Below are 27,489 nucleotides of genomic sequence, written 5' to 3' on the forward strand. Positions count from 1 at the left end.
TCTACACTGAGCACTCTGGGCTGACCCATGTCTGTGAGCACCCACCTTGCTAAATCTCACCTCTTTTGTTAACTCCCTCCATGGTCTCCATTCTGGATTGAATTGAGTCTCCCCAAATTATGTTGAAATGCAGACCCCCAATACCTCAGAATCTGACCAGATTTAGAAAAAAGGATCACTGTGGATGTAATTAATCAAGAAGAGGTCATACTGGAGTAGGATGAGCCTTATAAGTGCTCTTAGAAAAAGGAGAAATTTGGAATGAGAGACAGAGGGAGAACACCATGCGATTATCAAAGCATAGATCAGGTGGATGAATCTACAACCCAAAGAACGCCAAAAATGGTCAGCAAACCACTAGAATCTAGGAAAGAGACATGGAACAGATTCTCCCTCACAGCCTTCAGAAGGAACCAAATCTGCTGACACCTTGATCTTGGACTTCTGGTCTCCAGAATGAGAAAATAAATTTCTATTGCTTAAGCCACCCAGTCTGTGGTACTTTGTTAGGGCAGACCTACGTTAAGGCTCGGAAGGCTCTCTGGAAGAAGACAGCTCTGAAGGCCCTGTGACATGTAAACATACAGAGGAGAGAGGTGAAGACAGCTGCAAATGGCAAGGGAGCACTTACTGAACCCAGCAAACTTGTATGGGTCCTCCCTTCCAAAAGGAAGCCTAGCCTGCTTCCTCACAAGTCCATGAGGCTTTTCCCAAATTTATCTTGTTCCTGCTGGGTCATAGGGAGAGCAGGAGTGAGGGAAGCCCAGATAAGAAAATGCTCTCCAGGGATCTGCTTTTACTGTGTTGCTTTTGAATGTCTACTCTTCCCTCCCTTCCTGTCCTCACTGAAGACTTAAGCCACAACTTTCGTAAAGAGCGAGTTTCGAGCCAAGCAAATCCACATCAGGAGCCTAATGCCTGCCCTGCTTCTGTCCTGGAAGTTTGGACATCTATCTGGAGAGTCCACAGTCCTTGAACGAAGGCCGCCTGTGAGAGGCTGCCAAGACTGGAGTATTGTCCAGGAACTTCAAGGAGGCTAAATTGGGACCGATCAAATCATTACAGAGACTTCTTTCAAAGAATGTGGCCCAGGAGACTCGTGAGAGGCAGAGTGGAACTCTGCAGTGCTGTTTTGCTATGACATGCAAGCCCACGTGACTCTGGCTGGTTGTCAGTGAGAAAATGAAACCCCTTCCAAGTCACTTGACTCCAGGAGACCAAAGGCCGAACTAACCCTTCAATCACCAAATTATCACAGACTATGTATCTGTGAGTATATTATCCTCTTCCCTGGAGACATTTGGTGAGCCCAAATGGCTTGGTAAACTTCCTATTTCAAATTATGTGGGGGGAACAGTGATCAGATTTTTTTTGTCCCAGAAAAGAAGATGCACATGCACTAAAATGAGAACATAACCAATCAGAGGAGAGAAGCCAGGTCAGCTTCATGGTTGTGAGATGTGTGCGTAGGACCCTGCACGTGGTTTAATGCTCTGTTCTTACCATCTTAAAATTCCTAATAATTACTAAACCAGGGGCCTTGTATTTTCATTTTGCTCTAAACCTTGAAAATTATGTAATCGGTTCTGGGGAGAATTGTGCGTGTATGTGTGTGTGTGTGCACATGCATATGTGCACACCTGTGTGAGTATGTGTGTGTGTGTTCAGTCAAAGGGTGGGGATTGATGATAGGTGATAAGCAGAGAAGGCATGGCCCAATTTCAAACCTTAGAGTAGACAGAAATGAGTACTGTCGATTCTCATTATTTGCATTAGTTATGCTCAATAAAGTTGCTGCAAACACTGAATCAGTGAAAACTGAAATATTGCTCCTAAGGAGAATACAGAGTTAGGTTCCTGTGAGCCTCTCATCACACTTTTATCAATTTATCAATACAGAAGCTACTTTTATATGTGTTTCTGTGTAAAGACACCTTACTTAATACATGTTGTTGATTCATTATAATATAGCCAACAGCATTAGAACTCAAGTCTGAACAAAGCTTAACTAACACACATGTTTTCTCCACGAGGCAAATCACAGCCTATTTGCACTTAGGAACACTAGTGGGTACTTCAGCAGTATACTTGGGGGTTCATTTTAAACAGTGAAATCACCCAAAAAAATTACAAAAATTTGAAAACATGGTACTAAACACACTGAAAAGGATCTTCGTTTACAGTATGAGAGAGAAAACAAGAAGGCAAAATATGATCTTGCTTGACCTCAACATGCCTGTCAGGCAACTCAAATTTTTCACCACCCTGCACAGTTCCACAAATGGCTGCGAGAATGTCCTAAGTGTTGGTTTGAAGCCCCAAATAAATTTTAGTGATTGGGCGAATTTAGTGAGTGGGCAAATTCACAAATACAGAATCCACAAATGCTCAACGACAAGTCAGCTTCTGCTTTGTCACTGCTGTGTGACATTCAGCAAGTTATTTATACTCTGTTGGTTTTCTTCTCCATCTACTGAATTTCTATTTAGCCTTCAAGACACATGAACCACCACTTCCTCCATGAGTACTTTCCAATAACCTCACTTGAAAATGAATTGTTTCTTTTTTTGTCCCCTAGTCACCTCTCTTTCATGGACATCTGCCATTCATCTGCCACTGTGCCTCAGATGACATCTGTGTTATTGGAGTATAGGCAGCTCAATTCTACACACACTATGCTGCCAGGTTCTTCTTCACCTTCTTTGGTCGCATTGACTGCTACCTCCTGGCCTTCATGATCTATGACCTCTGTGTGACTGTGTGCCAACTCCTACTTTATGTCACTATCATGGCACAGAAAGCCCTTTTGGGTTTTGTGACTAGAGTTTCTGTTGATCATGTCTTCGGTGCCTTGCTGGTAAATTGTTTTTTTCTCTCAAATATTCTTCATTATTGTGCCTGCTCTCCCATTATAATGCTGATTTAATTACACTTTATTATAATTCAATGTTGATCTTCTGTGATTACAAAAAGTAGATCATAAAATCTGTTAGGGCAGGGATTACATCATATTCACCTTTATGTCCACAACACTGCTGAGCCAAGTTTTTCATAATGCAGGTGATGAATAGAGATTTATTAACTTGAAATGGGAATAATAAACCTGGCTTTATCTATCATTGTTTCTTTATGCGATAAAATGCAAATAGCATGAAATGTACCATTAGTAACATTTAGTACCTTTATAATGTTGTGCAACCATCACAGACTATTTCATTACTCCATAAAGAAACCTTGTACCCATTAAGGAGACGTTTCCCATTCTCCTTTTGGTCTTGGCAAACACCAATCGCTTTCTGTCTCTATGACTTTGCCTATGTTGAACATTTCATATAAGTGAAATGCTATGATAGGCAGCCTTTGTGCCTGGCTTCTTTCACTTAACATGATATTTTGGGGGTTTGTCCCTGTCGTAGTATGTATCAATATTTCATTTCTTTTTATGTCTGAATAATATTCCATTGTGTGGATATACAATATTTTGTTTATTTCATTCATCAGTTGACGGGCACCTGGATCATTTCTACCTTTTGGCTTTCAGGAACAGTCTGATTCATTATAGAAATGTTAGTGGTAATAAATATTTTTGTTACATGAATGGACTATTTACTTGCCCCCACCCCAATCCCCTGTAGACTGTAAGGTCCTGAGCAAGATTTTGTCTTGTTCCCTGTGGATTTCTCAGGGCCTTGGCTAGTTCTTGCACAGAGTACCTGCTCAATAAATCTGTTGACTGATGAATAATTTCAGTTTAGGGGATTGACTGCCTGAGCACAATAGATATTAGACGTAGCAAAAGTTACTCATAAAAATATAGAATATTAGATCTTGGTGCAGAAATCATCTAGTCTAAATTTATCATTTAATATTCTTAGCACCATCACTTGCTAGCTGTGTGACCTTGGGCAAGTTTCTTAATCTATCTGTAACTCAAGATTCTTTATCTATAAAACAGAGGCAATAACATGGTCTACCTCATAAAGCTGTTTTGATAATTAAATGACTTAATACATATTCAAAGCTGGTTATTGGGAATGAAGAATTAAGATCAAAAAAAGATAAACAAATTATCCAAGATTTTACAACTAATTAGCAGCAGAGCTGGAACGAGAACCGATACCTCTTGGCTTTTCCATCTTCCATGTGGTCATTTGAAGGCTACTCAGACCCTGATGGGGAACAGAGCTTTCCTCTATAATGAGAGCAATGCTACTTTCATGTCACATTCTCTGGGGCAAACAACTCCTTCCTTGGACAGGTGGCCTCCAAGCACTGTATCAAGATTTTTTTTTCTTTTTTCTTTCTTTTTTTTTTTTTCGCTTCCTTCCGCATTCCAAATCTAACCTCATGTCTACCTCAAAAAGGAGAAAGGTCTGACAGTCCAGAACTCAAAGCAATTCTCCCATAAGTACATTCCTCAAAATATTCACTGTATTTAGAGTAATTTTTAGCCTGGGAGAGGAAAGAAAAGACTCCTTGGCCAAACACATTTGAGAAATAAGATATCTCTTGGAAAGGGAAAATGCAAATAAACACATGGAGGCTACTAAGAAGATCTGCATCTAGATATCTGCTCACCCAGCAGTTCCAGAGCACAAATATGAACTTTTTTCCCCAGCACAATACTTATCACCATACTTGGAATGCCACTGACCTTAATTATTACCTTTGGCATCAAAAAGAATAGGCCATGTTTTGATGCAAGCTTTATGAGAGAGCAGGTTTGGTCTCATTTTTTCACTGCTAGGACAGTACCTGGCACACAGTAGAAATTAAATGATTATTTGATGAAGAAATGAATAAATTTTCATGGAAATCACAACCTGGAATTTGAGGTATCGGGCACTGGTAGACAAAAAGACAACAAGAAGACAGCTGCTGGGTCTTCAGTCTGGTTGTCCCCAGGCAAAAGATCCCCATGGTGTTGACTCTCCCTCAAGAAGGCTCCCATTTACTCAACGCCAGCCTCTTGCCTTCCAAGATGGCGGGTCCCTGTTAAACAGACCACGAATGCAATCCTGTCAATGCCTGCTGGTTCACTAGACTCCTTCCCCAGCATACCAGTGTTTCCAGGGGTGCCAGTCTTCATGGCTTCCACGCAAAAATAAGGTTTCCTTACAGATCTGATATGAGTCAACAGGCTCTAACCTGAATGTTCATCAAAGAATGAACTCCCTTTCCGTGGCCCCAGCCAGCCCTTCTGGGCTTATCCGGGAGGCAGCCAAGAACATGAGGGAAGGGGAAGGCTGCTTCAACTTTTCCTTGCGAAGTGGCCTTTCTTTTTAGCACCTTTTGCTCAGCTTAGTGGAGACACCTGGTGTTTGCTGTTGCAACTTCAAGAATACAACAAAGACTCCAGGCTGAAAGTCAGGCTCCTCATAAAAACTGCTTCGTCACAAAGAAAATTCAAGAAGAGGAAAGGCAAATGGTAGCCCATTTCACACCCACCAGACTTTCTTCCCATTCAAATTTTCTACCATCTGTATAGTTTTTCTCCATGTTCTTGCCTTTAAAACATGGAGAAAAACACAATTATGAGGTACCCAAAATTTTTGAGTAGCCAGAAAGGAGGAGAAATTCTCTTTTCCCCAGTTGCTTCATTTTGTCAGGTGTTAAATCAGAGTGCTAACTTTTGTGCAATAACAGTTTGGTAATACTTAATAAGTAGCTGGTATAGCACAGTTCCAAAGAAGAATTTTTTTTAAGCCTATACAAGGCCAGAAGAATATTAAAGTTTCACTACAGAAGAAATATGGCCACTGCCAAGAACTGATTAGTCATAAAATCCACAGCATTATCTTCATCCATCATTGCCTTTCTTTTAATGACTGAACTAAAAAGAGAGACATCAAAGTTTTCAAAATAAGGTTATAAAAACGCTGTACGCAGATGAGGCCTCCAAATATTTTGATAGAACCTGGACAAAAAAAATATAGAAAAATCATTGAAACAAATCACAAAACATATGTTGTTATGTTTTGCTCTAAAAACCATGAAGTTTATCCAGAACCCTATTATGGTAACTGCTTAGCTTTTCATGCATTCCTAAATTACCATGTAATCTAAAACCTTGTTTTCAGCTGCCCTATATTGGAAAGTCCCTTAAAATAATCAGGATGATTACAGGCTAGTATTCAGAAAGAAACTTGCTCATATTGTAGTATAATGAAAGTGTTATTTATCAGGCAGTCTCCTTTAAAAAAAAAAAAAAAAAAAAAACTCCGAAACACAATGTATTCAGGAAATACCTAAACCAAGGATTGCATTTTGGGCTCTACATTTTCAAACACATGGATAGTTGGTGTAAAAATATGTTCTTTTCCTGCAGGGACTTGACTGTAATTAGTGTATGCCAAAACTCTCTCACAGAGATTTCATTGTCTTATCTACTTACATCATCTTAATGCGATTTTATTTTACTTTGTCAAAGTCATATTAATGTAAATGTGTTCTTGATAGCAAACAGAGTTCTTTTTTATGCAAAACAGGATTCAGCTGACTCTAATAAAACAGCTTGCAGTCTATTAGACTATAACAGTAATGTGCTTATTTTGTTTCTCAAATCAAGACTGTGTCAGAAAGCTATAGACAGAGATTTGTCTTGTTTTTCACAATAATTGCTAGGGTGGGGTTACATTATGATCTTTAAATGAATAGTATCGCTTAGAACAAACACTTCATATATCTTTTATCTTCCCCTGCATACAGTTCTGAGTTTTCTTTGAAAATGCTGCGCTACTTTTCCACATAAGTCATCAGAATGTTTCCAAAGAATTTTAACTGCCAGATTAATTATATCTTGCAAACAAAGATAGATTGCTTACATTCTTTATTCAGAATTCCTGCCAGTATGGAGCAACTGGCAACAAATTAATTTCTTTTGCAACCATGCAAAATGTTTTGCTATGAAAAGCTCTGGAAGGTAAATGGATCCTTAAAAAAAAAAAAATCAGGTTGCTCATTCTAAAAGGCTAATCTGTAAGCAAAGAACAGAGGATTAAATGAATTTGACTGCTTCCCCACCTTTTTTTTTTTTTAGCATCTATGTTATAGCCTTCCGTTAATGTATTCAGTTAATTAAGTATTGCTGTGACCTGGTGGCAATTTTTGAAATCCAAGGAATTTTTCCCCCTTTAAATTCTGCCTCCCCCACAGAGCAGAATATAATCTGTTTCCAGTCAGTCTGTTTATATCAGCTGTGCCTCTACTACAAGCCTCTAAAAATGTTTTAATAAATTTATCAACCAAAAAATATTACAAACATTTCATTTCCTTTGATTCAGACACACATACACATGAAAAAAAAAAAAAAAGAGCCTCTGCGTTCATTGCAAATTCTTGCTGGTATGAATCATTCTAAGTAATATTTGCTTTAACTTTCGTGTGGTTCTACAAACAACCTTTATATGGCTGGACTTCAAAGCTAGGAGAAATAAAGGTTAGAAATGCGATAGGAGTAATCTATTATTAGGCATGAAACATTAAACCACTTTTAGCTATAAGTCTTAAAACCTGAATAATCTAGGTTTTTAATGTAGTGCATATTTATTGTGCTTTCACTCACAGGCATTTATCACAGAGGAGTGTTTGGAAGAGAAATATTTTCCATTGCACTATGTGCCACAATTTGGTTTAATTTTTCCTAATATTTAATTTAGAAAAATGGTAATATTATAACAGGGTTCTCATGTTTCCTGGCCAAAATGCTTGGTGTTCCTCACAGAGTAAAATTAATCTGTTACCAGCCCGCTGACCTGCAAGTCAGGTTTCAGTAAAGTAGGCACAGAGCAGAGAGGGGAGGGCAAAGGAAGGGGTGAGTTAGGGTGGGTAGGGAGATAAGATCTCTTTCTTGGACTGGGGGGGAAGAAAGCAAGGAATGTCAACCCACCCATGCCATTAAATGACAGAAAATAAGCTGAACGTGTATTTGAGCCAAGGAGTGTTTGAAAACATTTATTAGCTCCATCCATAACGACATCCACTGCAGGAATGTTAATTGTTAAAATCTGTACTGCAGTTATTTCTTTAAGCGGGGGGCCGCATTGTGTGGAAATTCAGCTCCTTGTTTCTCTTTTTTCTCCACATATATTTGCACTTAAAAAAAAAAACCAATGTTATGAAATAAGTCAGATGTCAGATGGAGAGCTTTCTCGCAAAAGGGAATGCAATACAGTGTTAAGGATATATGCATATGCAGGAACAAAAAAATAACATTGGTAACATTTTGTTCTTGATTAAATTTGTGCTCCTAATACAGTAGATTAAAAATAAATCCAACTGTGAAACACATTAGTGTTCAGCCACTGCCGATGTGCCAGGAAAGCAGCTATCACTCTGGACCTGGCCTGACTCTCTCCGTGGCCTTGAGGAGACAGAGGAAACCTGACCCCCAAGTCCATCAATGACCCTAAGTTAGGGGATTCTTCATTTTCATCTGCCGATTTAATCTCAAAACCTTATGAATATCTTCTCGCACTACGTCAAAACCAGTGCCTGTCAGCAGAGCTTAAAGGAAATATTGGCTTGAAAAGGTGGAGAAAGAATTGTTAGTAGCCAGCCACAATCAAGGCACTCGTGGAGGGAAATTAAAGTTGTAGTCTATTGGGCAATTATTTGTGAAACTTGTGTCTTTTGAAAAGATTGTTGTAAATCCCACCTTCTACTCCCTAGGATTTTATGATTGGAGCCGAAGATAGGATGGAATCCCAAAATGCCTGAACCGAAAGGCACTCCAGAGATTATAGCCAACTCTTGTCCTTCAGACATCAGCCTGGTGAGGTTAAGGATGGGGCATGGCCAGCATGGCACTGGGAAGCCTGATCTAGCCAGACATGGAACTCAAGCTTTGCTTTCCCCAACCCTGACTGTTGTGCGATATCACACCACCCTTTCAGTTTATTCAAAAAAGAGACCAGAATTAAACCCATGGGTAAGAGAAATAATATTTTTCTTCAGGTAAATTACAGTAATGGCTATTTACCTAATCTGTGTGTTATTATTACACCTGTATATTTTCTTAGAATATGTGTATTTTTAAAAAACAAAAATACCAACTCTTCATTTCTTACTTCTTCCCCCACACAAACTCTCCCCTCTCAGCTTCCTCTGCTCCCTCTTAAGTGCACTTTTTTGCGGTCTTTGGTCAATCTGGTTTAATAGGTTACCTTTGGCTGATGCTCTCCACATAGAAGTGGACCTCTCTGCTGTGACACGCTTTCCGGAAGCAGACATGTATGAGGCTGTGACATTTGTAAATCTAGGAAGTAATAGCTCCCCGAAAGCAACGCAGAGAGCTGCAGATATTGCCAGGAAAGGGGAACAGTTAATTGAAACTATTTGGGGCATGCAGTATTATACAAGGACATGGTTTCTGAGCAACACATATCTAAACGTGGCTTGCCAAAGACCTGCACACTTTTAATTTGCTCTACAAATTTGGTTAACCCAATAAAGTGTAAACCTCAAACACTGGTTGTGGAGAGCATTAAACATTAACCAACTGAGACCTTAAAGACTTGAGTAGAACATTTAAGTTAGAGGAGAAAGATAGGCCAGGCAACTCAGAAATTAGGTTAAAACTCCAAAAGAGAATATTTGTTGGCTGAGTAAATATAAAGTAAAAACTATTTTGAGATTGGTAACTATTAGTCTCTGTAGACAGGCCATTTTCCCCTGAGCCTGTATTTTTAAAATCAAGCAAATGTACCAAAGTCAATTTAATTTTCTGATTGTTCTCCACGACACAATGTATAACTACCAAAATGAAACCTGAAAAAGGGCATTTCCATTGCTGTTCCTAGATCCATGAACCCTTACATGGAACTGTGCCTTTTACCCATTTTGTGTGTTTCATGTTACTTAGCCTGGAGTTCAAATTCTGTAAAGGTTTAATAACCTTTGTTGAACAGCAAAATAAAAATGCCCTCTAAGGAGAAAAGGATGGCTCCTAGATTCACCCAGTCAGACTTGTCAAACAAAGCCCAACAAAAGCCTGCATGAATATGGGATGTACTCCTTTCTCAACAAGAGCAATAAGTGATTCCTTTGAAATATGTAGTAAGATTCAGGAAAAAAAGAAAGAATACCATATTCAAGTATTTGTTCTCTAAGTATCCTTTGCCCCAGCAGGCTTCACAAGTAAATCCCTGTAAGGTAAGGACAAGTTTTCTCTCAGGAGAAAGTTGGGTACATTATTTCTTCAACATCTATTAAGAGTCCAGGATACAGTAGGTGACAGTTCTCAACAACCCCACATAAGTAATGGAGAGGTTGAGGTAAAAATAAGTTAAACCACTATTAGACCAAGAATTAACTCCTAAGACAAATATGGCTGCCTGTCTTCATAAGATTCAAAATATTCACTCATGATGGAACAAAAGAACCCTTAGGAGCCCTGTCTTAATTTGGGTTGTCTCAAAAGTAGGCCTTGAGACAAATGTTTGTGTGTAGGAAGTTGATTTGGGAAGCAAAAGAGACACCAGTAGAGGAACAGGAAAATAAGACAGGATGGGGAAGGCAGCCAACATGAAATGTATTAACAAGCCGGCTACCACTATGGGCAACTGGAAATTAATCTCAGTGGAAAGACCCTGGGAGCCAGTGAAGAATACACACCTCAGAATTATCTCCCCAGAGAGATGGGAGCTGGGTTAGTTATATACCAGCTGCCATCAGTCTTTGGATGAGGTCACTCCTTAGAGACATTAAATCCAGCGCACTTGCAGCTGGCCACATGGGCAGCCGGAGCAGGTTTTGGTAGCCAAAGGAAGCTCTCAAGCAAAGAAATACAGGAGGTAGCAGTTGCTAAGCAGGATGGCATGCTCTAAAGTCATCAAGGTGAGGGCCTGTGGGCAGGACCTAACGAGCCCCCTTGATGGGGTGTCTAAATATCAGCAATAACTTCTAAGAAGTTTAATTGCAGTTCTCTGTTATATCTAGTACAGTAGCTAAGACATTGTAGGGACTTAATATTTGTTGAATGAAGGAAGGAAAAACAGAATAAGACATTCATTAATGAATTTTGTTAATGCTTCACATTTATGGTTTATGCTCTGTTTAATGTTGAACAGTTTAAACTTTTCTCAAGAAACCATAAAATATGAGCTCAGGCTTGGTATCAGACAGACCAAAAGTTCAAATCCCACTTTCACCACTTTCCAGCTTTGAGAGCTAGAGCAAATTAGTTCATTTCTTTGAGTCTGTTACTCAATTTGTAAATGCCTGTTTCACGTATGAAATAAGACTGGAAAAGTAAGTGGTATAAGGCTTGGTATAGTAACTGACACATGGTAAGTACTCATTGCTAGTCTAATGACTCAAAAGTCAGTTCTCTGATTTCAAATTCCACTTGTGTCACCAACTATTCCTGTACCTTCAAGCAAGTTATGTAGCCTCTCTAGTGCAGGACTTGCCCATCTCAAGAGTGAAGACAAAAATTGCCTTCTGCTCATTGCCCAGAGAGTGAGGTCCTAAGGAGGCATTGTGAAAGGGATAAGTCACGTGTATTGAGCACTTTACAGTTTACACAGTCCTTTTATATGTATCATCTCATTTCTGAGCAGGAAAAGATTTTGAACTTACAAAGCATTCTTGCCGTGCAAGGGAGTGCTTCTCCATTTCTCCAAATGCCCCCAAGTCTGATTTATGTTTGGATTAGGTTGTAGACTGCAAAATGATCCAGAGAAGTAAAGAAGCTGCACGTAGGTTCCCAGAAGAAACTGGGTTTGACTCATCAACACTTGGCCAGACAGCCAGAGTGGGCATGAAAGTCAGCGTCCAGCAGGGAGCTTGTAGGCTCATGTTCAGGATGGAGTGTTTATAAAAATGTCAAATGAACTAAGAGTAGAATTTATACAGGAGCGATTGAACCAATAAAGTCATGTAGCCAGGGGTCTCACTGGGTGTTGCTGGATGAGCAGGCCAGGTGGGTCTCATCCATACCAGACTGGGAAACAGAAGCCTAAAGCTTAGCCTGAGGATGATTCCATCAGAACGTATGAGCACTAATTATGTACCAGTCATGATAGAGGATACAAAGATGAATGCCCTTTTATTATTCCTATTTCAAAACTGATAAAACTGAGGCTTACAAAAGATAAGTTATTTGCCCAGGTTTCTCAGAACTGTAGCCCAGGTCTGCCTGATGCACAAGAGAGGGTTTTAAACCACTGCATAACCTCTACAACATCATAACATTTTGATATCATTCGAAATGTAATTATAATAGGTAAAAACAATATAAATAAAATCTAATTGGAGATACATATATATAAAATTTAACTTTTAGCATCCTGAGGGAAAAATGTTTTACAACAAAGCATTGACATCCCTGGACCGTGCATTTGAATCATGAACATATTCTACAAGTGAAGAGAAAGTTGTGATCACCACTCTCCAGTGTTCTTATTTTGTTATTGCTAAGCGTTCCACAAGATTTCAGCCAAATCAACGAGAAAAAATTTAAGTAATTGTCCTGTTTGTGATCAGTTGACTTGATTGCATCTCAATGAGTTCACTTTCATTTGAGGGTAACTAAGAATCAAATAACAATTGCTATCTCACTGTTCCTTTACTGAGGCTTATTCTGTCAGTGTGAGGAACTGGGCTAAATGACTTACCTGGGTTATCTCCTATATTCCTCTCAACATCCTTCTGGGGCAGATGCTATTGGTTTCTCCTTTTACAGATGTGAAACTGAAGCTCAGAGAGGTTGAACAACTTTTCCAAGGTCAAGTTAAACCTAATAAGTAGAATAACTGAGATTCAAATCCTGATTGCCCGTGCTATCTCTGGAGTCTTGAATGCTAGTGATGGAAACATACTCATTTTCATTTAGACATTCCCTATCACACGGGACAAATACGGGCTTTAAGTATTATAAACAACTTTTTAATGTACTCGAGTAAACTTAGTTTCTAGGAATTCTTGAGAACAAAATTTAAGTTCCAAAACAAAACAAAGCTGCCCCAAATCAGCCTGTTTATAATTCCATAAAAATGTAGGATATATAATTACATACAATACGTGACCCTAATTTCATAAATATTTTTAAAAACTTTTAGTAAGTATGTGTTTGCAAAATATACTTTCAAGAAACACTGTATTTTATATGAAAGTTTATAATCCTGACTTTTTACTTAACCTTACTCTGAGTATACAAGCTCTATAATATTCAACATGAAAAAAATTCCCAAAAGGAATACACTGAATGTAAAAACATGATCTCTATTTCTTATCTAAACGAACAAATGTTACATGTATTATCAGGAAAAAAAGAAACATTTGTAGTTGCTCATTCACCATGTGTTAGGGACAGGGCTGGGCTTTTTACATCTATTGTTTCAACTCACACCTCCCGCCAGCCTGTGATATACCTATTGTTTTGTCCATTTTATTAATAGGGAAGCAAGGTTCAGAAAACTTAAGTGGATGTTCCAGGTCATACAACTGAAAAGTGGCTGAAGCAGGGGACTGCAACTCTTTACTTTAGACTGAGAGTTCTTTGCACTACAACATGACCCATCATAAAAATTATTTATGTTGACAGACATACATATCTCTGTGATGAGATTATTTCCTGAGATATTAATTTAGGGCATGTTCCTGATTTTATAGGTGAATAACAGAAAAAATAAATAAAAAGGTATTTTCGCCTTCCTAAATCAAAACTGCAGAGGAGTTTCTTCCCAAGACAAGAGAGATCCCAAAGGCAGAGGCGATCTACAGGTGGGGAAGACCTGGGCTCGCTGGAGACGGGGAAGGGTGCTGGGTTCCCAAGGAGGCTGCGCACCAGGCCCCCAACCCAGGCGTTACGCTCAAGGATCCTGCTGCCTCGACTTAGCACGTAGTGAATGAGGTTGTCTGTCTTTGAAATAAGAAATCCTAGGATTGCTCAGAATATAACTTGAAAAGCTCTAACTAATTAAAGAATTAAAATAATGGAAATTTCTCCCTCTTTGTCAGGTCAGAGCTCAGACTTAGCAGTGAAGTGGCTACTCGAACATAAGCACCAAAGCTTCTGAGGGACTGAACTCATTGGCCCCATGCAAGGGATTCGTTCCTGTTGACAGGGACGGAACAAGATGCAAAATGCGGTGGGTACTCCAACCGTCTGGGACTTGCGTTTCTTTCAAAAGCTTCTCCTGGGGCGATATGGCTACCTTTTGGCACCACAAGAGTTGGCTACCTGTGAGTAAGGAGTCTAATTCCACAGAGCCTATGAGCCATGTTGGACCTCCCCACTCACATCGGCCCCATGCTAACGGAAGCCATTTTTCAGTCCCATCAGCTCCTCCTCCTCTGGCTCTAGCCTTTAAATGGGCTTCATTTCCATCATTATCAATAAATAGAAAATTCATGAAAACTCCTCGAAAAATCTCCTTTTCATTTATAACATTGAGATTTCATTGCTCGTGTATGGCTAATATCAGGCCACAAAGTGGCAAGGCAGCTCCCCAAGACTGTTCTGTTTCTGAGCTCGTTAAACTTCAGAATAGGGTTTGTCCTTTGTGTGTGCATGTGTTTGAAAGCTGTTTTATGACACATTGTCAGGAACTCAGGTACTGGGCCTCTTTAACTCCAGCTTTCAGCAGCTGCCTTTGCACTTCCCTTTCACATAATTAAACACCCTATGGTACTTAACAGAGTAATAAGTAGCACATCAATAAAGCAATAAATAATTGTATTCAGGAAAACTTCAGAGCCATCATCCATTAACCAGCAGCTGTGAGCAGTAGTTTTGATTAATCAATAAGGTTATTTAATAGGAAAGCAAAAGTCGGTCAAGGCCCAGGGAAGAATCGGCCAGACTTCAAGCCATGAAGGAGTCTTATCTCTGAGGTAACTTGCAGGGAGAATACCACTTGGAAGCACTAGCCCAGAGAGTAACTGTAGCAGCAGGAAGCCCCACCTCCAGAAACTAGTTAAAAATGCTAGTTAAAAACAAAGAAGCGGGACAATTGAGCTCTAAGGCAGGAGGACTGCCTACTGAGAATATGGAGTGAGGACTCTGTGAAAGCACAATGTTTCAACTTTAGAAAACAAATACTTGCAGCTGAGCTGAGAAGCAAGGAAGATGGTGACAGGCCTGCAACTCCATCACAGCAAACCCTCCCGCACCGTATGGGAGAAGGTGATCCAAACTTCTGCCGAAAGAGAGACCCTATAGGAATGTTATTAGACCACTGCTCTGTGGGCCAAGGCCAGGACAGGGCTGAGGGAATGATTTGGGTAAGTGTGGTTATAGCCCTCAGAATCACCTGTGGAGTTTTGCATTCCAAAAGCTTGCCTGGGCCCTGTGCCTGTGAATAGAAATCCGAATCTCTGGAGGTGGGGCCCAGGAGCCTACATTTCTGCTGCACATCTGATGGGGATACCCTCTGATTTCGGGACCTCCATGGGCCTAGGGGGCTAGATCAGCCTTGCCAAATGGGCCACAAAGCTGTCAGGTCCTTAGCCTGCAATGCAAGACAGATCTCTGACATTCTAGTCTTGTAAACAAGCCGTGAGTTTGTTTGTACCAATAGTCTCTAGACTATGAAGAGATCTGTGGTGCACAAAATGTCAGGGGCTTATGTCGAGGCCACTGTGGTGTAACACATTCCCCCCAGTGATTCTGATGAAACTAGTCATGTTTAGAAGTATTCATTCATTCCACAAAATACTAAGGACCTGGTATGTGCCAAGCACTGTTTTAAACGCAAGGGTTGAAAGGAAACAAAAATCTCTGCTTTCAGGGAGCTTTGTTCTGGTGGTGCCAGAAGATTTTCCAGGGGTCTCAGTACCTGAGAGGATGGTAAGTGAGCCAGTGGAAATTGGCATACACCTAACTCCTTTTTAACAAGATAGCCATGCTTTCTTTATAGATATTTCAAAGTATATGTAAAAGTGGAGAGAATAGTACAATAATCCCATATACCTCTCACAGTGTTTCAACAACTGTCAACTCACGGCCAATCTTCTTTCATACTCACTTTCACCCTCACTGACCAGATTTTTTTAAAGCAAATCCCAGACAACATCTCATTTCATCTGTAAATATTATCGGCATGTATCTCTTAAGATGTAGATAATTAAAAAAAAAATAATGACATACCATTAGTCTACCTAAATAGTTAACATTCATTTTGTAATATCGTTAAATTTACAGTGTCAGCATTCCCTCAACTGTCTCATATATTTTAAGGGTATACCTTCAAATCAAGATCAGAATAAGATCCATACATTGAAATCAGTGTGTCTCTTAAGTATCTTTTGTTCTAAAACATTCTCTCTCTCTCTCTCTCTCTCTCTCTCTCTCTCTCTCTCTCATCTTAAAAGTTGCTGGAGTAACCAAGTTCTTTATTCTGTACAGTCTGGATTTTGTTGATTGTATCTCCATGGTATCATTTCACGTGTTCCTCCTCTGTTGCGTGTACTTCCTATAATGTGGTAGTTATAGCCAGAGATGGTTTTGATTTTTTGGCAAGAGTATTTCAAAGTTCCATTGGGAGACTTTTAATACTTGGCTGATGTTGAGCTCTTTGTGTTGTTAGCAGCCATGTATGATCATTGCCTAGATCGCTCATTTTATTAAAGACTCAAAAAGAATTCACAAACCACTAAGAATTCATCAGAATCATTGCATTAGATCCCTTATTCAATTGGTGATAGTCTAATTTTAATAATTTTATTTATCGGTTGAATACTTCTGTGACAAAAACTTCTCATCAGCTTTCTGCATATCTTGAGGTACAGGAAAGGTGAGATAAATAATTTCTTTATCAATTTTCAAAATTAGTTGGTTTCTTAGCATCGATTGAAGGGTTTGGTTTTTTTTAAAGTATCATTATAAACCCATGTATTCAAACAATGTGCTATGTTTTAATTCATTGCAGTTAGTGTCCTTGATTCTCACATTTTCACACCTCTGCGCAGGGGAGGCTGATGTAAGTTGGCCTCTGGGTCCTTATTATATGACCCTTCGAGTCTTTGATAACTTTCTCTCTAGTATCTCAAGATGTTCTAGGTGCTTCTTGTACTTTCCTGCCCCAGATCTGGAATTAGCCATTTTTCCAAAGAGCCCTGGTTTCTTTTTAGTGAGCAATGGTATTTAAAGACCACATTCTGCAGCCCCACTTTTATCTATTGTATTTATTGAGCTTTGGCATGAGAGTCTGATTGAATAAAAGGTTTTGCTACTTAAACATTTCTTTGAATGTCACTTTTCTTTGGAAGAAAAAGTTAATAAGGAATATACAAGAAGTTCCTAAAAATTAATTTCAAATGCAAATAACTCAATAGAAATATAGATGAACTATCTAAAAAGGAAATTAGGAGAAAAGAAAATAGAAATGCACAATAAACGCAGAAAAATGTTCAACCTTCTAGCTGTCAGGGTTTTACAAGCTAAATCACTAATGAGGTACTAGTTTTCAGCCTTCAATTTGGCAAAAATGTAAAAATTTGAGAGTTATACTTTAAATGGTGCCAGAGGTAACAGAAATAGGCACTCTTATACACCAATGTTGGGAATATTAATTGACCCAAGTTTTGCGGGGGAAGGTAAAATTTTTAATGTGTACAGCCTTGACCTTGTAATTCCTTTCTAGGAATCTAGCCTACAGAAATGAAAGCACACATATCATATTAATGGATTTTGTTACAGTGTTGTTTACAACAAAATTAGGAAAAACAAACCTTAAATGTCCACTAGTAGGGCACTGGTCGAAATTATGATACACACTATAGAATGTTATGCAGCTGTTTTTTTAAATGTTATAAATTTATATGTACCAATAGGTCAACATATAAGAAATATATTCATAGTTTCAACCTAACATATGTAGAATGAGCCCATCTATGTGTGTATATATACACATTTGTAATTGATAGATAAATAGATAGAGACAGAAAAAATTAAAAATAACTAAGAAAAGCTACACAGTAAATGTTGAGTGGTTACCTTTGGTAGGTGAAATGGAATGGGAATGTCATTTTAAATTTTTAATGTTTAATTTCACATTAGTTAATACTAATGGTGACAATGAGTAATTTTAACCCTTTTTTTGATTTTCAATGTAATAGCCCCCCACCAAAAAAAAAAAAAAAAACTTACAACATTAGCACCAGCTGAGATGATATCAAAGATAAATGATATTTCAAATTCCTTTTTTATAAACCCATTACAGGTACTTATATGAGAGCATTGTGCTCAAGAGTAATTGCTACTCACTTTGACCTTGGTATTTGTACCCTTACTTAACTTCTATGCCCTCAAAAGCTCTGTGATCATAGAAAGATGAGATGTTTCTCAAGGCACTTCTGTCCTTGCACTGAGGTGTCTTTCTGTGCTATTGTTTCTTTCCGTTCAGGCATCTGGGAATCCATTCCCAACAAAACCATTGATTCTGACAACTGTGGAAGCTTCAGAGGGTGGAACGCTGAATGCTGTTGCTAAATTGTAAATCTGCAAATAGTTATTGGTTTTCTGGAACTCTCTCCATGACACACTGTCACTGATCCCCATGGACCAATCAAATGAGGTTTTTACCAAGGTGTTACAGAAATTGTTAAGAACATAAAATGTATTCAAAAACATTAGAAGGGCAAGTGGCTGGCATTAATTGTAATGTTCTCCATTAGGTGCATAACAGCCTGTCCTGGCTTCGCTTCTAAGTCCCATAAATTTTCTGCAGGGCAAGGTAGATGTGTGGCTCATCATCCTCTTTGAATGTTTACCGAACCCTTGATCATCAACATGAAGTTAATCTAACTCAAGGACATGAAGCAGGGTCACAGTCTTAATACAGAGACCTAAACACTATATCGCCCTTCCCTGAAGTCCCACAACAGTACTCCTGAGTGTCAGCGCTCCTACCAACATTTGATTTCTTTCTTCTGGCCACCCCCGGTCAGTAAGTTCTCAGGTATCTCCCTTTGTCTTATCTTTAGTGTCATCATCTCGTTGATAGTCATCTCTTTTTGAGTTCCAACTCCCAGTCCATTTACAAAATATCAGCCACTTGCAAAATCTGACACTTGTGTGATTGTCATTTCAATTCCTTTCACAAGACTCCACAAGTTGCTTCCATCTCTTAAAGAAAAGGTCATAAATTCATTTCTTTGAATTTATGGAGCACCTACTATGTTTTAGGTGCCATCTCTGTCCAAGCTACCTAATCTTGCAGAACATTGGGATATTTTGGATCTAGAAAGAAACTCAATAACACACTGGGTCAGCCCCTTATTAAATAACTGAGGAAGTAGGTGGCATGATTTGCAACATATCATAAGATCATATCAAAGATTATATCATAGTGGTCAAGGCTCGGAACTCACTAAAATGTGTTTCTTCTGACTTGGTCTAAGCACGTATTTAATTCCACCATGTAAATTCAACTCTCTCTCTAGCTTTTTCCTTTCTTTAAATGTTTTTAGGTTTTCTCCATCCTTTTGCTTCAGACTCACCTCCAATATTTTCTTTCTTCCTACAGGCATTCTCAAAATCTATTTTTTTCCCCAATAAAGTTCTCTTTGAGCTCTTCATTCCTTTTAAATGGTGAAATGGCTGAGGGTGAGTCTAAACCACGGAAAAAAATTGGGGCTCCTTGGAGATGATGTCTTTTCTTTTGCTTATCTGAACAACAGCAGATCCCTACTTATCCATCAGTGCCCTATTCAAATATTATGTCTCCTCTCAACTTTCCCTGCCACACCCTTTATCCCTTGCTAGGCAGAATTATTTCCCTTCATTTGTGCTATAGTTATTTTTAACACGTTGGCCTCTTCAGCTCGACTGTGAACTCCCTAAGCAAGTAACCACGTCTCATTCCTTTGGTACCCCCAGGGCCCAATACAGTGTCTGGCATATGAAATATGCTTGGTAAACACTTGTAGAAACAAAATTCAATGGACCTATACCATCTCCTAATGAACCCTTCATTTCCCCCAATATTTATTTCTATTCTATGTAATTTATAATCTCTCTATAGCACTGAATAGTTTCTACTTTTAAATGCTACCCGTCACCTAAATATGGTTGGAGTTTAAAGCATTTATAATTATATGATATCATTAAAGAATGCAGTCTTTCAAATAATAAAATTTTCAGAGTCCTTCTTTTCAGCAATACTTCCTTATTTTAATTAATCATTGATATCTTCTGTAAAGAGCATTATAGACTTTCTTGTTTTCTTAAACAGAGTGTAATGATTATGATGTATTGTTTTCCTGATGAGTTAGGCAACTTTGTGCACACCAATTACTGTATCTGATATCATATAATAAAGCCCCTCGGGGCTATTAAGGCAAGTACAGTGTTGGAGCCTACCCCAAAAGACCCTAATGTTTCTGTGTTTTTTGTGCTTGAGTCTGTTTTGAAGCTTCATGTTTCCTTATTCAAATTGCAATTGTCACTCTGTTAGCACTAAAAAGTGAGACCTGCCTTTCCTTATTCATATTTTGCTTTCAATAAGTCATTGTTGAATTTGGCAAATTGGTTAAAAAGCAAGGGCTTTTTGACAGCCACTCAGCGCTTGTGCCTGCTCTCCAAGTAAGAGGAGCACTATTGATGTGAGAACGGCCAGTCAGCAACAGAACAGGAAAAATATTATGAGTATTGGGTGTAGAGCTCATGAAATGAGAAGACTTAGGGGGACATGAGAGAATAGAAACATTCTATTGGATTCTAACTGGAAAAATAGGCAGAAATAGCAAATGAATCACAAATGTTTTCACTCTCTAAACTCCTACATCCTCCTCAATTCCCAATATCAAAAAGTCATCAAAAAGTCATCTTGTATTACTCTCCTGCTGGAGAAGGCATTACAATCTTTCTGAGCACTGGTCTCTAGAAAGCCACCATTAGTCTGTTAAAGATAGCATTAGATAGTATACTTATTTGATCTTCTAGAACAAGGACTATACTTCAAGAAAATAAACTTCAATTATAGAAGGAAAAAATTTTCTAATAATCTAATAAGTAGTTCTGCCTTGAAAAAAATAAAAAGAACTATCATATATTGGGTGTTCGCCATGTGCCAAGCAATGTCACAACCATTTATATCTCATCTAAAGTTCACAATTGTTTTATGCCTTCTATAACTGAAGTTTATTTTCTTGAAGTATAGTCCTTGTTCTAGAAGATCAATTAGAGATCATACCTTCCCTGTCCTGGCATTGGAAAAGAGAAAACCTTCCATGATAACTATGGCAGACATCACAAAATCTGCAGTGCACTTTCCCCCTCCCAAACCTCCACTTACCCAGGTGGCAAACGGGGCTTATTCTCTCACTCGCTTCACAACTCTTTACTGAGTAAATACCACGTAGCAAATACCACGCTAGGTTCTGGGGATCAAGGAGTTAACCGGACCTACAGAGACACGTAATATATAAATAAACAAACATATGGTCATGCTTTTGGAGTCTTTGGTGTCCTACTCTCAAGGACCTATAGAGATAAATAATAAATTAATACACATACAGTCATGCTTTTGGGTAGTGATAAGGGCTCCAGAGAGAAGTAAAGAGAATAAGGAGAAAGAGGACAAGGGTTGATGTTTTAAAATGTACGTGGAATTCTGTTTTTATTCAGGAATGGTGACGCCAACATATCAAGAGATGGTTGTCATTGAAAAGGTAGTTTATTACTCATATTAAGAGGAGGGGGTGCAACATACCACGCAGAACCACACGGGAGGCACCAGGGTCAGTCAGGAGGCAGAAGGAGTGAGGGGAAGGAGTGGCAAAAGCCCGTCGTTGTGGTTTTAGTGGGAAGAAATGGGTGAGGCAAGGTAAGCAGCTGTGTAGGTATTAGGATTAGACAGTTTGAATAATTTTGGTTGGCTCTGGGCTATAAGGGTGGTCACTAGTACATGGCCCTGGGGTGATTTAAAGTAGGGGGACAGAGTCTGGGCCTACAGGGCTTGATGAAAGGAGGTGGATGGGGATAGCATGCAGAATGGGTTGTTTTGCATTTATTTATAAGGCATGCTAGTGCTGAGGGCAATTTCTGTGCTAGCTCTAGGATTTAGCTAACCCTGGGAGGGGCAGTTCCTCTCCAGGTCCACAAGGCCTCAAGACGTCAAAGCATCTTAAAATACAGAAAATAAAAAACATAGTCAATACAAGTGGGAGTTTAGGGAAAGATAATGTTCTGTAGATTGGTCACGAAAGAAGAGTCATTTGAGCAGAGACCTGCAGAGGTGAGGTGTGCTGAGAAGCCTCAGACAGAGAGAAGAGGAAACACCAAAGCCCAGGGGCACAAGCCTGGGGCTTGAAGAGCAGCCAAAGGGCCAATGTGGGAAGTAGTGGGGTAGGGTGGGGGCAAGGGAGAAGGCAGTAGGAGCCAGACTACTAGGAATTCTGTAGGCCATGCTAGAGTTTGAGCGGTCTTCTGAGTGCGAAGAAAGTTTTGGTTTGTTTGTCTGCATGTTGACGTCTTAGGACAGAAAATTTCAAACATTTACAAAACTAAAGAAAAAATCATAACAAATCCCCGTAGTCTCATCAACCTGCTGCCACAATTGTCAATTCAGATGGCCTAATTCCATCTAAACCCATGTCCCAAACCCTGGGATTACATAGAAAGAAATCTTAGACATCATGTCATTTTATATATAAATATTTCAGCATATATCTCTAAAAGATAACTATTCTTTAAAAAAGCATGACTATAATATCATAACATATCTAAAAATAAATAATAATTCCTTAATATCATCAATCATAGTCATGGTTCCTCTCCATCACAATTTTTATTTAAGTAAGACCCAAATAAAGTCCATATGTCTGTCTCTTACACCTCTTTTAATCTATAGGGCCCTGATCCCTACCCCTCCCTACCCCCTTCACTATTACAAGGGTGACCAACAGTCCCAGTTTGCCTGGGATTAGGGGGTTTCCAAGAAGCTAGACTTTCAGTGCTAAAACCAGGAAAATCCTAGGCAAACAGGTACATGTCTTTCCTCCGCCGTTTGCTGTTTGTTTATTAAAGTACCCAAGTTACTTGTCTGAAGCTTTTGCCAGAGTCTGGATTTTGCTAAATGCTTGCCCATTGTATCACTTATTATATACCTCTATCCTTTGTATTTCCTATAAATTGACAGTTAGATTTAGAATCTAGATTGGATTTGGGTTTAATATTTGAGCAAGAAGACTTCATAGGTAGTAATATGTACAGCCACACATTACGTCAGGGTGTCTCTGAAATTAGCAGCCATCGGTGATTGTTACCTAGCTTTATTTTTCCACTAGAGGACTTTTAAATGTTAATTTTCTCATTCTATCATTTCTTCTTTGTTTATTAGCAGAAACATATTTATAAAGAGAAACTTTTCTCATCCACTCTTAGTTGCACTGAGACACAGTTGTTGAAGGGTTCTGAGAGGGGAAGGACACACATCGTCTCTGGATGTTTTTCTAAACATCACCTTGGCTGCTGTGTGAACAGCAGACTATTGGCAGTTAAGAAGAGAATCGAGTAAACTGTAAGGAAGCTAACCCAGTGTTCTAGGAAAGAGCCGATAATGGCTTGAACTAGCGTAGAACCAGTGAAGATCAGAAAAAGTAGTCAGATTCAGGATAGAGAGCCAATGCAGGTGGGTTGGATGTGGAGCGAGAAGGAAAGAGAGGCAGTATGAATGACTTCAAGGTTTTGAGTAACTGGCTGGGTGATGGTAGCAGTTACCTAAATGGGGAAAACTTGAAGAGAAACCGATTCGAGCTTAGAAAAAAGAAAATAATGCAGTGAAACAAAATCTTGATGCCTGAATTGCATCAAAGATTTGAAACCATTCCAGAGGATCTAATAATCTGAAATTCAAGGAATTCCTAGGCCACTAAAATGTGAGTCTTTTTTTTTTTAATCTGTGGTTCCTGCATCAAATAAGTTGACTCTTCCAAATACTTATAAGATGCCCGATTTCTAGCCTGTCACCAAGGCTATACCACCAATCCCATTTATGAGAGCTGAGACTCTCAGGACTCCAAAATGCCCATGTGAATCCCTGAGGGCGAGACACGAGGTCTAAATTCCCACAAATATCACATTCACAATCTATGCAATGCAGCAAAAGCTGTTAAAAGCGAATCAACTTAGTCTAGAGTGTAAACTAACATTTCATGGAAGCCAAGAGTGGCCACTTTTCTCCCTGTTGAATTGGCTTTCTTTTCCAGAACCACTATGGATACTTGTCCAGGTACAACTCAAGGCAGTCCCCTTCACACTGTGATCTGTGTTCTTCCTTCCCAATAAAATTGTAGTTCCTCAATAAAATCCCAAAAAGAAATCAAAGGCAACTCTCATGGGTGGAGGTGGTGGCTGTTTTGTCTGTGGTCAGAAAAGTCTTGAGCAACTTCTCTTCCTGCAGATTGCTTTCCCTGAAGCACCTGCCTCTAGTCACACTTTTGTGGGCATGCTTTTAAAAAATAATATAAGCTACCCACATATTCATAAGCTAAAAAAGGCCTTTTACCCAGAGCTCATCTCAAGATGCCCCTTTGTTTGATGTCACGTGACCTTTTAAATTTTACAGTCTCTGGTGCATTAAACCAAAGGTGAGGTGTAGGCAAGCAGACATCACTGGGGGAAATGAGAAAAAAGCAGACATATTTCTCCATGCTTCTCACCAGGAAAATGTAATACACTCTATAGTTGTTGGTATGGGGAGTAAGGGAGGGATGTGGGTAAATACATTCATGGATTGTTTGTAAACTTATTCACAATGAATGAGTCTATAAGTATCCCACCATGGGGTGGGAGGCCATCGTGGGGAGAGGAAGTGGTACGGAGCTAAAAAATATCACAGGACAAAGGTAATAAAAGCTGAGGGGTGGATAATATTTTATCCTTAAGGAAGCCCTTTCATATTATCTCTTGAAACCCACAGCAAACCTGTGAGTTAGGCAGGGAAGGTAGTATTCACCCCATTCTAGAAATGAGAAAACTGAGGTTTGGAGGAGATAAGTGACTGGCCCATGATTCCATAGCTTATAAACCACAGGATGAGGCTTCACATCCACCTCTCCTGATTCAGGGCCTTGGGTATGGTCTCTTGCTTGAGGAATAGCAAGTGGTAGACTTCAGGCATCAGTAGGGTAGATACTTCAGGCTTCAGTCTTTCCTAATCTCCCACTTCAAAAGCCACAGTGTGAATGACCATTCTCACCACTCATACAATAGGCCAAGTGTCCACTCCTTGTCCATACTCTAGGTGTGAGCCCCGAACCCAGTTCCCCACTTTCTCTGGGAACCTCTTTCCTGCAAAGTCGGCATCTATCAGGAATGTCTGTTTTGGTTTTCTTTTATAACGTACCATTTATATTCTTCTAATTGTAAAAAATATTACAAGTTCATTGTTTTTAAAAATGGAAAATACAGAAATGCTTCCTTGTTTCCGAGATAAAAGAGAACAATTCACAATGTGCTATAAATCATCTGGAATTATATAATACAGATGTTTCAATAACTAACTCTACATACATTGGGATCATAATGCTATTCTGTTTTATAGCCTGCTTTTTTCACTTTATATATCATAGGCATATTTTCAACCATTAAATTTCTATAAAAACATTATTTTTGACTCCTGCGGAGTAAGTTTAGCCTACCATATGGAAGTACTATCATATATTCAACCATTTCCTTTTTAATGGACTGCTCCAATTTCAGTTTGTTTGCTTTTCTTTTTACCTTTTATCACAAAAGAACAGGTTCATATCCACCACAATATTTGTCATACATTTGACTCCTCCCCCCACTGCAGCGTCACACATCTGACTAATCATTGAGTCCTGCTACCTGAACCCCTCCCTTCTTGCCCTCTGTCTCTTCCCCCTCCACATCTACTCCCAGGGCTCCTTCCACATGTCTGTCCCGGACCTGTGCAACTGCACCTTCCCTGGGCTTTCTAAAGTCCATCTGAGTCAATCTGTATCCATTCACCACCTCCAATCAGAGTAATCTTTCAAAAATTCCAATTGGATTGTGTCACTCTCCTGCTTTCAAGCCATTCAGTAGCCTCCCATAACCAAAGGACAATGCCCAGTCTCCATTATATGCAATAAGGTGTCTTTAGTGATCGGGCCCCAGTGAGCATGTCTTCGGTCTCATCACCTGCCACTCTCAGCCTCCAGCTTTACACACCATATATGCTCCCAGCCCCCACTTCTGCCTTCAGCAGTCACACTGTGCGTTTTCTAGTTATTTGTTATTACCTCTACCTATGCCATTCTACTACCCAGAAAAAATCTTTTCCCCACCTTCTTTCTTCACCAGGATAGTTAGTATTAATTGGTCAAAATGCTGATCAGGAAATTATCCTTGGGTAAACCTTCCATTTCCTTTCCCCCAGGCTGGGTTAGCAGCCCCTCCCTGGTGCTCCCACAGACCCCTGAGCATATATCCATCAAACACTTTGCACATTGTGTTGAAATAGCATACACATTTGCATCTCTTGTTAGACTCTAAGAAAATCCAATGCAGAGACCGACTCTTAAATTACAGTACCCATAGGCCTATACATAACACTTGACATATCAAAGATGCTGAAGAAATGTCTAGTGAACTCAACTAATTTTTTCCAAGTAAGTAAGCTTCCTTATAAGCTTAATCTGAAACTTGTTCTACATTACTTCTGACTCATTTCTTGAGATTTAATTAATCTGATCATCTACTTTTGATGGTTTACTAATTGTCTACATGTTGTGCATTTTCACATATATGATCTCATTTAATCTTTCCACAAACTGGCCATGGTGACAACTGTTATTTTTGTCACCTTCTAGCATTCACTCTTCCTTCATCTTGCAACTCTAAATTATCTCTGTAGGACCACTCATCCCCTGCTTCAGAACCAAGTGATTTAGTGGAGTGAGGGGTGCTAACAGCACACAGCAGTGAAGGTGCATATGACTAAGACTAAAGTCAAATAACATATCACATTCCCTTGGCCACAGTAATTGTTTCAGGGATGAGCACGTGACCAAATGAGCCAATGAGAGGCAAAGAAACAGGTAGCTGGGCTGCTAAAACAGACATAAATTCTCTTCCTCTTAAAATGTACTGCCAGCCAACTTACCCCACCCGAGCCTCTGAATGACTCCAACAAAGAGGTAGGTAGAGCCAAAAGAGGGAAGATGTGAGTCATGATGATGCTGAATAAGCCCTAGACTAAGCTGGGCTTGAAGCCACTCCTCTAATCTGGACTTGCCTTTTGCATGAGCAAATTGACTCCCTTTACTTACTTAAGTCAGTCAGAATTAGGTTTCTATAACTTGCAAACCAACAGTCTTAATTTATGTGACTATAAAGGAAGTATTATTGGAAATAATTATGGTAAATTAAGACTCCAAAACATCACATTAGGCAAATTATAGCTAATAAACAGCACAGCTAAGATTTGAATTTGAGATTTCCTAATTCTATACTTTGCTATTCTCAGTCATGAGGTTAAAAACCTGGCACAATGTGGATAAGGCGAAAGGCACACACATTCTCTCTCTCTCTCT

The 27,489-nt window shown here is 39.2% G+C and overlaps 1 long non-coding RNA gene across 1 annotated transcript in view; it reads right to left on the bottom strand.

The window, feature by feature from the left end:
• LOC120609407 (uncharacterized) overlaps positions 1–27,085 on the bottom strand; it is a 57,410-nt gene extending 30,325 nt beyond the window's left edge. Inside the window, exons 1-2 of the long non-coding RNA XR_005654765.1 lie at positions 27,060–27,085; positions 21,243–21,352 (exon numbers count right to left, since the gene is read on the bottom strand). This is a non-coding gene — a long non-coding RNA (uncharacterized LOC120609407). The remainder of the gene's footprint in view (positions 1–21,242; positions 21,353–27,059) is intronic.
• Positions 27,086–27,489: the final 404 nt, after the last annotated feature.

Source organism: Pteropus medius, unplaced genomic scaffold (assembly GCF_902729225.1).
Source record: "Pteropus medius unplaced genomic scaffold, Ma_sr-lr_union100, whole genome shotgun sequence".
NCBI classification, from domain to species: Eukaryota; Metazoa; Chordata; class Mammalia; order Chiroptera; family Pteropodidae; genus Pteropus; species Pteropus medius.